The following is a 13,659-nucleotide window of genomic DNA, read 5'->3' on the forward strand; positions in this document are numbered from 1 at the left end:
TTGAGTCTAAACACTTGCAAACATTGAGTCCTCACTAACATTGCGTCCTCTTGTCACGAAAAATAGTCAAACAGTCCGATTTGGTCACAACAAAAACAACTTCACAGATTGAAAAAAAATTGCACAAATTTTGTAGAAATGCGTCTGTGTTGGACATAATAGCATCTGTGTTGTATAATCGCATCTGTGAAGGGTAGAAATGTGTCTGTGTTTACAGAATCAACATTACACTTTGCAAAAAAATTCTCAGAAACACGTCTGTGTTAAACAGAGCCGCGTCTGCGTCAGGAAACCGCGTCTATGAAGTATACAGGCGCGTCTGTGTTCAGAATTGAAAAAACTGTTACAGTCCAGCAAACAAACACAGTTAGTTTCGGAATTCTTGAGCTTCCTAGGTTATTTCTCCAGGTTTTCATCTAGCATTCAACTTGTCTTTGGGTCTCACAAAGTCCATCATTGCTTTACATCTTGCATTAACTTTACATTTGTCTAAACTTGAGTCAAAAGGTCACTTGCTTGTCCTCGTCATACTTTGTCAACACACTACATACAACAACACTTTGCTAAGTGGTCCCTCATCAAGGTTTCTTACCTTTGGGTCTCATTTGGTCTTACTTAGAGTCAAGGTCAACTTACCTCATCAAGAGAAACTATACTCTCTTTGGAAGCCACACCTACTCTACTACATACATACTTGGTCTTACATTTTGGACATTGCAAGTAAACCTCAGATTCATTTACATTCCATCCAACTCTTGGTCTTCCATAGTCTTTTCCATTTTCATCTAGTCTCACACATCTTGGTCAATACCTAGTTCATGGTTGAAACCCGTCTTCAAAAATCTAGGAGAGAAGCTAAAGAGGCTCAAGAGTCCGCAAACATGAGTGTCTATGAGTATGACAATGATGTCTTTTTCAATACTGATCATAACACATTACTTGACATGGATGCCTATAGAAACATTCCAAATGTTGAGAACATGGACACTACAAACAAAAATGCTACACACAATGACAATATGGATAGCTTTTCCGTACATTTAGTAGATGTGGAAGAATCCATTATGAATCCCCATTTCAATCGATTGGTTGAGGAAATAATGAGGAGGGATAGACAATACTTCTTACAAATGATGGCACAAAGTGGAGCCAAGATACCTCATGATTTTGACATGTCTCAAATAATGGAAAATCGGCCTTTGCAACAAACTCACTCCAACATGGATCAAAGAAGGCCTAATAGTGGAGGCAATAGAGGACCACATATGGTACCTGAATCACCATCATCTTTGCTTCAAAAACCAGAGGTCCCACATACACATGGTCAAGCATACGATACTCACCTTCGTAGACCGTTATGGAAGTCTTATGCAGACAGATATGCTCAATCACATACCAATGCTAAGGATCAACCACCAAAGCAATTGGATATTCAAAGGCATGCTCAAAATTTGGACATAAGGAAACCCCATGTCAAATTTGGGGGCAACACATTAGAACATGACATGCCTGTAGAATATGGTATACATGCACAAAATGGATATGGTGTTCCTCAACATGAATCTATACCAAGTGGTCCATATACATAGCATTACTATAGACCTCCTCCATTTAAACATGTGTATGATCAATATCATCCATATATGCAACATGCTCCTCCTCCAATTGGTGCCTCAAACATGGGGTATGGTCCAAGAAGTCGATCTCCACCTAAGAGCAATTTGGAGCAAGAAATTAGGGACTTACAAAAGAAAATGGAGGACATAAATACATCGAAGCCAACATACCCAATGAGAGACATATGTCCTTATCCATTTGACAAGAGCATTCCAATGCCTCCTTTTCCTACACACTTTGTGACGCCTAAATTTGATAAGTATAGAGGAAAAGGGGATCCTAAGTCACACATAAGATAGTTTTTCACAGCTTGCATTGAGGTAGCAACAGAAGAGACATATTTGATGAGATTATTCCCACAAAGCCTAGGTGATCAAGCTATGGAATGGTTCTCCCAACTTCCACTTGGAATTAAGTCATGGGGTGACTTAGCAGAGGCATTTATTCAACATTTCTCCTACAATATAGAGACAGACATATCAGTTACTACTTTGTGCAACACCAAACAAAAAGAGGGAGAGTCTTTTGCATCATTCTTACAAAGATGGAGGAATCTAGCCAGCAGATGCTCTTGTGAAATTCCACAAAAACAAATGGTAGAAATGTTCACCCAAAATGTTAACAAAGAAATTGGCTATGATCTAAGGAAAGCTTGTTTGTCCACCTTCAAGGACGTTATTGAAAAAGGCTTAGCGATAGAAAAGGTCCTAATTGAACAAGGAGTCATCAAGATATTCAAGGAAAACAAAGATGACTTTAAAGGAAAAGACAAGCCAAGATTTTGGAATAAAAACAAGAACACAGTCAATGATGGTGTTGTTGATGCCAATACAGTGCGACCCAAATTCATTTTTTCTGGATCAAGTTCTACAAACAATCAAGTGAATACTCAAACAACTTCCAGATCACGAAGGAAGTACACCCCATTGGGAGAACCACTTGAGTCGGTCTTCAAGAAGCTTGTGGCAAACAAGGTAATCACAATTCTAGATTTTCCTCCATATGAACCAAAGGTTAAGCCGAATTGGTGGAATGATGATGAGTATTGTGAATTTCATAAGAGCAAGGGTCATAAGACAGGAAATTGCCATCGACTGAAGAACATCATACAAGATCTCATTGATAGAGGTGACATTGAGATTGAGGGACACTCATCCAATCAAGAACATGAGATGTTTAAGGAACCATTCCCAAAACATGATAAGGGAAAAGCTAAAGCGACAGAGGATCAAACCAACTATACCAGAGCATCTTACAACTATGACTCAACCATCAATCACATCTCAATGGACAATTATGTCTCTACCATTATCATCAAGGACAAAACCCCTGAGAATTCTACCCAGAGACCCAAGATCGTTCTGAAAGGTGTTGGATCTTCTTTTGAAACTACCTCTGAATGTCATGTTACAACCTGCCGAGGTAAAATCACTTTGCAAGGTGCTCCAACTAAAAACACCGCTTCTTCATCAACCAAACCTGATATGACCTTGTAGAACAATTAGGGAAAACACTCGCGCTCATCTCCATTCTTGAGCTATTATGCATATCTCCCGCACATAAAGCCATTCTTGACAAAATCTTGAGAGATACTGCTGTTCCTACTGATCTGAACGTGGACCAGTTTCAAGCCATGGTGGGATACCTTTCCATTCCACACTCCCTTACATTCACAGAAGCCGATGATGCCTCCATAAGTTAGCCACATAATGCACCATTACATGTTGAAGCCTTCATACACAAACATCAAATAAAACGAGTCCTGATAGATGGAGGAGCAGGTCTAAACATTTGCACATTGAGCACTATTACACAATTGGGATACTCTGATAAAGCTGTGAATTCTACAAATCAAATCACCATTAAGGCATATGATGACGAAGAGCGTTCATCCAAGGGCACAGTCACCTTGCCTCTCAGAGTTGGGCTAGTTACAAAGGATGTGGTTTTTCAAGTCTTGGATCTAGATCTCACTTATAACATATTGCTAGGACATCCTTGGATTCATGAAATGAGGGCAGTCCCATCCACATATCACCAATGCATTAAGTTTCCTCATAATGGAGTGGAAGTAACAGTTAACGGTGATCCTAATCCATTCATATACTGTAATAACCTGAAATCAAAGACTGAGACCATCATTCCTAGTAATCGTGAGGCTGTTTCTTCGTCGGCATACATTGATCCTGAGTCGTTAAAACCTTCGACATCAAAACAAGGTGAGCTTAAAGGCAAGTTTCAAGACAAGGGCATGGGGGAATATACTTTAAATCAGACCATGTACTTACGACAAGTCATGAGTTCCCCAAAAGAATATGGAAGACCACATCCTAACAAGCAAGTATCCATCATGATACTCAAATGGGACCCTACTACCTTTCAAAGATGGGGTGAACTAGAAGAGGAAGATTTATACAAAATGCTTTAAGAAGACAATGAAGAGGACACACAAGATCACATTAGTCTACCATGTGAGAAATATGGCAAAGGCTTCAAAATTCTACAAAAATTCGGGTATGATGGAAAAAGCCCTCTTGGGTTACGAAAGGAAGGCATCACTGAACCTTTACAACCTGAATTGACTTTCAAAAAGGAACGCTTGAAAGGACTTGGTTTCTTAACTTCCAAGGTCCACACCCAAAGGACAGAAGAAGCCTTACAAATCAAAGCTGCCAAAATTCAACAAGAGGATCGCTATTCCACAGATTCCAATGAATAGGAATGGAGTTCCGACAAGTCTTCCAGTGACTACGAGCTCACCGAGATATTCTGAGAGCCAGATGAACCAACAGAAGAAGAGGAATTTTATAACAAGTTCAGAGTTGGTCAAGAAACAACCCATGAGGATTCCACACAATCCTTGTCTCAAGGTTCTAGGTTGAAATCACATAGGATGAGAACACCTGTCCCAGAATGCGCTACTAGTGATGATAATTTGGATTCATTCGCGATCGAGACTGATGAGGAGAGTGCTATCGCTGACCTTGATAATTACCTTGACATACCCGAATATAATTGCATCTTCACTCTTAGCCCCGCTAACTTCAAAGACATTAACAACCTTCCCCTTGTTCACCACCAACTCATTGACTGGGATCATGAAGGACCTACATAGTTTGACACATTCCAAAATGATGAAGCTTTTATTGACTATCTGGGCATATGGGATGATCTTCCTCCTGGGGACCATAAAGCAGGATACATTATAAAACTCAATAGCGTGGCATATTTTGGTGAGGGTGTCGGACCTTCCAGTCACAAAAATGTGAAAATAAGAACAAATCAAGGGTCTTATGGCGAAAACCACACTGTGGCGCTGTCTGACCCCAAAAAAGTAAAAAGAAAGGACGTATCTGAGGGCGAAAACCTCTCTAAGGCACCTGAAGATGGAAGGCTCGACATTCTCCCAGCATCATATGAGGAAAAGTCATCCATGTTGGTAGAGGAGACTATCAAAACAAACATTGGTACAGAAGAGGTTCCACACAACATATTCCTAGCTCAATCATTGACAGAGTTCGAAAGGTCAAAATTCATAAGTTTCTTCAAAGAACGACAAATCAACTTTGCTTGGTCATACGCTGATATGCCTGGATTAGATCTGGATTTGGTAATGCATCATTTGACAGTTAAACTGGGGGCAAAACCAGTAAAATAGAAATTAAGAAAAATGCATCCACAAGTGGCATTACTAGTCAAAGCAGAACTTGAGAAGTTATTGGATGTCGGATTCATACGCCCAATCGATTATCCCGAATGGATCTCCAACTTAGTACCTGTCAGTAAACTGGATCACAGCATCATAATTTGCACAGATTTCAAAGACATCAACAAAGCTTGTCCAAAGGATGACTTCCCATTACCAAATATTGACTTGATTGTTGATCTCACAATAGGTCATGAAATGTTATCATTGATGGATGGATTCTCTGGTTATAATCAAATAAGAATCGCACCCGAGGATCAACACAAAACATCATTTACTTGTCCGTGGGGAACTTTTTGATGGAATGTCATGCCTTTCGGGCTAAAGAATGTAGGTGCTACATATCAAAGAGCCATGACTACTATCTTTCATGATCTCATGCACGTAACCATGGAAGATTATGTTGACGACCTCTTGGGCAAATCAATAGATAGAAATACACATTTGGACATACTTTTAGTCGTCTTTGATCGGTTGGAAAAATACAAAGTAAGATTAAACCCCAAGAAATGTGTCTTTGGAGTAACCTTCGGGAAGCTCCTAGGATTCATTGTATCCAAAGGAGGAATTGAAGCTGATCCAGCAAAAGTCAAGGCCATCTTGGAGATGTAACCACCAAGAAATATCAGTCAACTTCGATCCTTACAAGGCAGACTCCAGTCCATCCGAAGATTCATAGCACAACTGGCAGATAAGTGTAATCCTTTTCAGCACCTGCTACATAAAAACATCAAATTCAAATGGGATGATAACTATCAACAGACTTTCCAGATGCTCAAAGATTATCTTCTAAATCCACCAGTTCTGATGCCACCAGTTCTAGATCAACCACTGTTACTATACATATCAGCTACTCCAACAACACTGGGGGCACTCTTAGCACAACAAATTGCTGAGGGCAAAGAAAAAGCAGTATACTATATCAGTCGCACATTGGTAGGATATGAGCTAAACTACACACCAATTGAGTGTGCATGTCTCGCCATGGTCTTTGCTTTGCAAAAATTATGACATTACATGCTTACTCATAAGACTAAGTTAGTTGCAAGGATAGACCCATTGAAATACCTTCTCAATAAAGCAACACTTACTGGGCGACTGGCCAAATGGGTAATGATCCTGAGTGAATTCAACATAGAGTATGTGGATAGAAAAGCAATAAAAGGACAAGCCATCGCAGATCAATTAGCAGATGCTCCCATGATAGATGATGTTCCTCTAAGTTCAGAATTTCCAGATGAATCTATTTTGACAATGTCACATGCAAAGCCATGGCAACTGTACTTCGACGGCTCATACACACAGCATGGGGCAGGAGCTGGCATCCTCTTTATAACTCCTCAAGGGGATTCTATACCAAAATCATACCGCTTATCATTTCCTTGCACTAACAATATAGCAGAATATGAGGCATTAACAATAGGATTACGAATTGTAGTTCAGTGGAAGATCCAAGAACTTCGTGTTTTTGGGGACTCCCAACTTGTCATCCATCAAGAAACTAATGATTACCAAACAAAAGATGAAAAATTAATGCCTTATAAACAAATGGTGGATGACCTGAAACAACACTTCACAAAGATAGACTTTGAGCAGATACCAAGAGAGCAGAATCGTGCCATAGATGCCATGGCTACAATTGCTTCACTGATTGATCTACCTCCAAACGAGACCTGCTATGAGTTCTTGGTGGATAACCTTTTGGTTCCTTCATATGAGATCATGCCTCCTGAGATGATATATGTTGTTGGTCCCAAATCCCAGTTATATGGTTCCATTTTCACATACCTACGTGACAATACTCTACCTCCTAATCTATCAAATAACCAACGTCGCACTTTCATTCGCCAATCCTCTCGATATGTCATTTTAGCTGATATCCTATACCGACAAGGTCTAGATGGCACTCTTCTTATATGTTTAGAAAGCGACGAAGCTCAGATTGCGTTACAGGAAGTGCATGAAGGGATGTGTGGTCCACATGCTAGTGGTCCTACCTTGGCCAAGAAACTCATCGGGACTGGATATTATTGGCCCAATATGGAGAAAGACTCATATCAGTTTGTCAAGAAATGTAAGAAATGCCAAATTCATGGAGACCTCATACATGCACCAGCACAAGAACTTCAACCACTTGTGTCTCCTTGGCCCTTTTGCTAGTGGGGACTCGATCTCATAGGCAAGATTCACCCTCCTTCTTCCAATGGTCATAACTTCATTATCACTGCCACAGAGTATTTCACAAAATGGATTGAAGCTGTGCCTCTCACACAAGTCACAGGAAAATAGATTGCTACATTCATCCTCAACTATATCATTTGCCGATACGGTATTCCTGTTTCCATTATGACTGATAACGGGCGTCCCTTAAAAAATCAGGATGTTCGTGAACTCTGTGACCACTTCCATATTTCCCATCATTTCTCCACACCATATTACCCCCAAGGTAATGGCCAAGCTGAGGCGTCTAATAAAACAATCCTTAAAATCCTAAAGAAGACAATCGACGATGCTGGTCGTAATTGGCATATCCAACTTAATCCTCCACTTTGGGCCTACCGCACAAGTGTCCGCACACCTACAGGAGCTACACCCTATTCACTTGTCTATGGCACTGAAGCCATCTTGCCTATTGAGGTTGAGCTACCCTCTTTACGAGTTTCTTTGCAAAACATCATCAGTGATGAAGACTATAGGGTCTCTCGCTTACAAGAGCTGGAACTATTGGATGAACGAAGACAAACTGCTTTTAATCATCTCAAGGCTTATCAACAATGAATGAGTCACAGCTACAATCACAAGGTCAAGCCTCGCACATTTGAGGTAGGGGACTTAGTTCTCAGAGAAAACCCCAAAAATCAACAAGACAAAGAGAAGAAGGGCAAGTTTGAACCAAATTGGCTTGGTCTTTACATCATTACAACAACATATGGATCTGGGGCATATCAGCTCTCAACTACAGAAGGTGAACCTTTGGAGGATCCTATCAACAACATGCACCTTCGCAAGTTTTACACATAGCTCTTCAGAATATCCTAATTCAAAAATACAAAAAAATTTCAAAAATTTCAAAAATACAAAAAAAATTATAAAACAAAAAAAATTGTTACTTGGTGAGAACCTGGCAAACAGGCGCCTTGTGACACAAAAAACATTGAAAAATCAAAAAAAGTAAAGAGAAATAATTTCGTCCAATGGTGAAAACCACTTCGGTGGCGCCCTAGGCAAGTACCATGGTGAAAACTGGGTCACCAGTGCCATGCGTAGAGACATTGCTCCTCCCTCCTTCAGGATTCACTTTCATCCTTTCACTTTGCACACACTCACAACCTATTCGTTCATAATAAACTTACCCATTCCCATCATGGCTTGTTATTGATCTACCCAAGATTGGTTAGCCATTCATAATAAACCTCCCTTTTCATCCCTTTCCATCCATACTAAATCAGATCCTATCTGTGGCTAAGGCAAATCCTGCGTCTAGTGATGGGTGTAGAACTGAGAACATCACATGTTTCGAGGAGTATAGTTTCTTTCAGTTTTCTTCAGTCTATCCACACACAATCCGCAATAAAGCAACATTTGCATCACAGATCCACAATCAAGTTTCATCTTCTCCACAGTAAAGTATCAGTTTCATGGATTCAGTCAGTTTTAGATGAGACAGCAGCAACAATGGGCTTCTACAAATCAAATCTTTCAATAGACTCAGACAACATATGGTTCAGTGCTATCTATCCTTTTTGTGAAAGTAAACATTGTGACCACAATCAAATAAGACTTATACAAGTGACAAGAGACACTAAACTTGAGGACTACAGTGGATGTTGGTGTCGAGTCTTGGTTTTCTTTTGATTTCATCTTTTTTTTTGGTGACATGTCTTTTAGCTTTTCTGGGATGTCTCTGACTAGAGATTCTATCTCCAGGATGTCTTTGACTAGAAAGGTGAGGATGGGGTATCGTCACCTATTTGTATTTGCTGTCTGTGGATTGTCTCTTAGTAATGCTATGACTTGTCCAAGGATATGAGGACACTGTGAGTCTAGTGTGAACTGGGGCAATCCTTGTTTGTGACTGTCTTATCTCCATGCAAACAGGTACAATGACTTTCTAGGTCGAACATATGTCTCAATTGTCATAACCTACTTGCCATAATAAAACTCAATGATGATAAAGCACAAGAAGCTCTTTCACTTTCATATCTTCTATCTTTCATCCCCCTTTCTTGATTGACATCCATTGTCCTTCTCGAGTCCGTGTAGCCTGCTATCACATGACTGAGTATAATGATACACCAAAAATATTTGCATTTCATGTAGTTGCACCTGCATTACCACATATAAGCATTTCATACATACATATAGATATCACAATTGCATCACATCCTGCGCACAACACCTGTTAGCACAATTTACATTTGCATTGTCATATTCATCCACATTTCATACATTCACATTTGCATCATGCATACACATATAAAACATAAAAGAACAAATATATATATATATATATATATATATATTGCATTGTATCATATATATATATATATATTGCATTGTATCATATACATATTTGCATCCATATCATAAACATCACATAAGAACATCTCATCACATAGGTATGCATGCATATAGCTTCCGCAAAGATGAATCATCTCATATATATAATCATAAAAAGTGTTATGATACAATGATGTCAAAATCATATGTCTACAAAAGCACCCGCAGGTGTCTACATCATCATACAAAAATGGTACAATACTGATACATAGGGAGCCCTCTATGGCTATGATGAACTCCCTCCCTCGGAGCCGCTTGGCCTTGATGGAATCTGAACCCCTGAAGGACCCGCCCCAGGATCATCCCTCTCGTCTCCTCTATCTGGTGGTGGTGGAGGACCCATAACCCCACCACTCGATGCCTGTCTGCTCCGGCTCCCTCTCATAGCTATCACTGTACGCGACGGTTTATGGAAGCTCCTCGCCCGCTGATCCACTGGCACTGCACCATAATAGAGATCCCGCTAGTAGGCAATCTCCTCCCCTGCCCGCAGGACATAAGCATATCCTGCCCCTGTGTCCTCTGTTGCCTGTCTCCCCGCCCTCAGTGCTGTCTTAGCCTCTGTATAACGCTGAATAGCCTGATCCCACTCCCACTCAGTATCTCTGAGCCTCCTCCTGAGCCAATCCCTCTCCCTCTCCAACTCCTAGATCTCATCTGCCTGTCCCTGGCAGATCTCCCTCAGCTCTATCAGCTCATCCTCCTCTGCATCAGCCCCCTCCGCCTCTGCCTGTGGCTCCCCCTGTATGCGTTCCTGCCCCTCTGCCTGTGCCTGTACCTGTACTAGTGCCTGTACTGGTACCTATCCCTGTATCTATCCGTATCCCTATCCCTGTACCTGTCTGGGACCCTGTGCTACTGGCATCTGTAGCGGCAATCCACCGTGACCCCTCACCACTCGAGCCTGCCTCTCCTCTCCACCCTCCCTCCGAGGTGCAACCCTCCTCTCTCCAACTGCTCCCCTCCTCCTCCGTCGGCCTCTGCCCCCATCACCTCCACCATCATCATCATCTCCACCCCCATCTCCATCCAATGGCTCTCTCGGATCCGTCAAGCGTGGGAATGGATGCTCTGCCCAGTATGCTGTGTACTCGACATCCATGCTGACATCCTCAATCTCTGGCCACATGTCCCAGGGTAGGGGCATCATCTCTACCAGCTGCATAACTACCTGATCATATGACAATAGGGGCCCAAACTATGCCTGATCTCTCACAGTCCGTGCATATATGCCTGAGCCCCGGGGCATCCTCTGGATCCTGCCAAACTGCCGACCAACCCTGTCCACTAGCTGCCTCTCCAGCACATAGGGTGTCCGCCCAATCAGATACCTGCTCTGGAAGGTGTAAGGAAGCTCAACTGCATCATCCTCCCACTGCTCGCATCCTAGATATGGCCTCCATATGACCACATCAATATCATCTATCACTCGCCGCCAGTGCTCCAACCTGCCAATCCATGGCTCCGACGTGATCATGTCATATAGGTGCACAAAACTGCGTCCATGTCCCCTGCCTCTAAAGTGTATCGGCCTCGTCACTGGCAGATGCTCATAAGCCCACACCTGCAACAATGTCACCCCGTAGCCCAAACCCACTGATCCATGGTATACGAACTGATGCAGCTCATAGTAGAGGTGTGGTAGCACACACGGTCCCCAAGCATATTTGGTGTGCTACATCACCAGTGTCTCCAGTGCTCCTCCCCAACCCATAGCCAACCCCTGTGTCACCCTATCCAGACATAGGAACCCACTGATCGCTCCTCCTACCACTGCTGGCAGCACTAGCCCTGTGGCTGTCATAGTGTCCCACACCACATGTCCTGCCCTCATCTCCAGTCCTGGGTCCTGGAACACTCATCTCAGGGCCTCTCTATCTCCAGCTCGATCATATGGGATCAACTCCCCATCGATCGGTATCCTCAGTATCCTATATACATCCTCGAGGGTGACTGTCATCTCACACATCAAAAAGTGAAAAGTACATGTCTCGGAGTGCCATCTCTCCATCAGCGCAGTCAACAGTCCCATGTTTGCCCAAAACTCAGGCACATATAGAACATGTCTCAATCCCATCACCTCAATAGCAGCTCGCTCCTCGACTGTCAGCTCAGGTCGCAACCTCTGAGTAGATGGGAATCTCTCCTGTGACTCCAACATCGGCAAATACTCCTGCAGTCAAGCAAATCAATCATGTCAGTCATCATGGCATTCAATGTTCATCAAAAAATGCTACTTTTTATCTAAGTGCATCTGGCTATCTATCCTAGTGACACTCACTGTTCATCACAAAGTGTTGCTATCTATCCTAGTGACACTCACTGTTCATCACAAAGTGTTGCTATTTATCCTAGTAGTACTCCCTGTTCATCACAAAGTACTACGTGTGTGACACTCACTGTTCATCACAAAGTGTTGCTCACATTTGCACTCCCTGTTCATCACAAAGTGTTGCTCATATTTTAGTACTCCTTGTTCATCACAAAGTACTCTATTTTGGTACTCATTGTTCATCACAAAGTGCCTTGATCTATTCTAGTCTTCCCTAGAGGACCTGCTTGAGTGTATCCTCTTAGCAGCTTATCCAATCGATAGCGTATGTTCATCACAGAACTGCCGATTTGACCTAGAAGACACAAACTTCACACTTTTTAAACACAAATGTGCTTACCTGACATAAACGCGCTCAAAGACTGCACAGACGTGCTTGAAAAACACAGACGCTCCTGACAAACACAGACGTGCCTATGCTCTACACAGACGTGCCTGGGCGACACAGATGCACCTTCTTGGCATAGACATGCCTGACCATTACAAACGCGGCCGCATTTGACACAGATGCGGTTTCCATCACAGACGAGCCTAGCACAAACACAGACACGCCTCGCGAGCACAGACGCGCTTGGCACCAACACAGACGCACCTGGATGTTTTTTGGACATTTTTTGGACCCTAGTCTAAGTGCATTTATTGCTCTACCTACCATGCATTAATGACAATATTAAATGCGTCAAAGTATGAGGAGGTTTGGTGGTACTTACCGGCTCTCCTGCCTCTGCTGGCCTCTGAAATCGACGAACGCGGTCGAATCTATGAATGAAGGCCATCGAAGCTGACTGCTGCTGCTCTATTTTTGCTTTGCACTTTGCTCTCGTGGATGTGTGGATGACAATGAGGATGTATTTCCCCCGTGGTCTATCTTATAGCCTACCCTAGCCCTCGCCCTCGCCCTCGTTTCCCGAGTTAGTCTTCATTATCCCATGACTTTGTCACTTTATCCGGTCAGTCCATTCTAGCCTCTCTTTCTTATTGAGAGATTGTCTACAATCTTTTCAGACATTTTCATCCAATCTCTCGAGGGGTAATATCATTCCCATCTTGGGGCAACTTTGTATTAGTTCATCTTATCTTCTTTGAAACAACACGACAAGCCGCATTGTCTCAAAGAGGGGCAAAATGTAGACACCCAAAATTGTCATGTCTAATTAAATAAATATTTTATTTATTTAATTATCTAAGCTTAATTCTTCTATTAATTAAATAAATCTTTATTTATTTAATTAATTCATTTATCCTCTTCTAGCCTTATTTCTCATTTAAATAAATACATTTATTTATTTAAATTATCCTTTTCCTAAATTAAATAAATATCTTATTTATTTAATTGATCCCACTTCTTCTATTAATTAAATAAATCTTTATTTATTTAATTAATTCATTAACCTTTTCTACCCATGACACATGTCATTCATCTCTTAATTCATACACTACCTAC

This window comes from Cryptomeria japonica, chromosome 5 (assembly GCF_030272615.1).
Source record: "Cryptomeria japonica chromosome 5, Sugi_1.0, whole genome shotgun sequence".
Classification (NCBI taxonomy): Eukaryota; Viridiplantae; Streptophyta; class Pinopsida; order Cupressales; family Cupressaceae; genus Cryptomeria; species Cryptomeria japonica.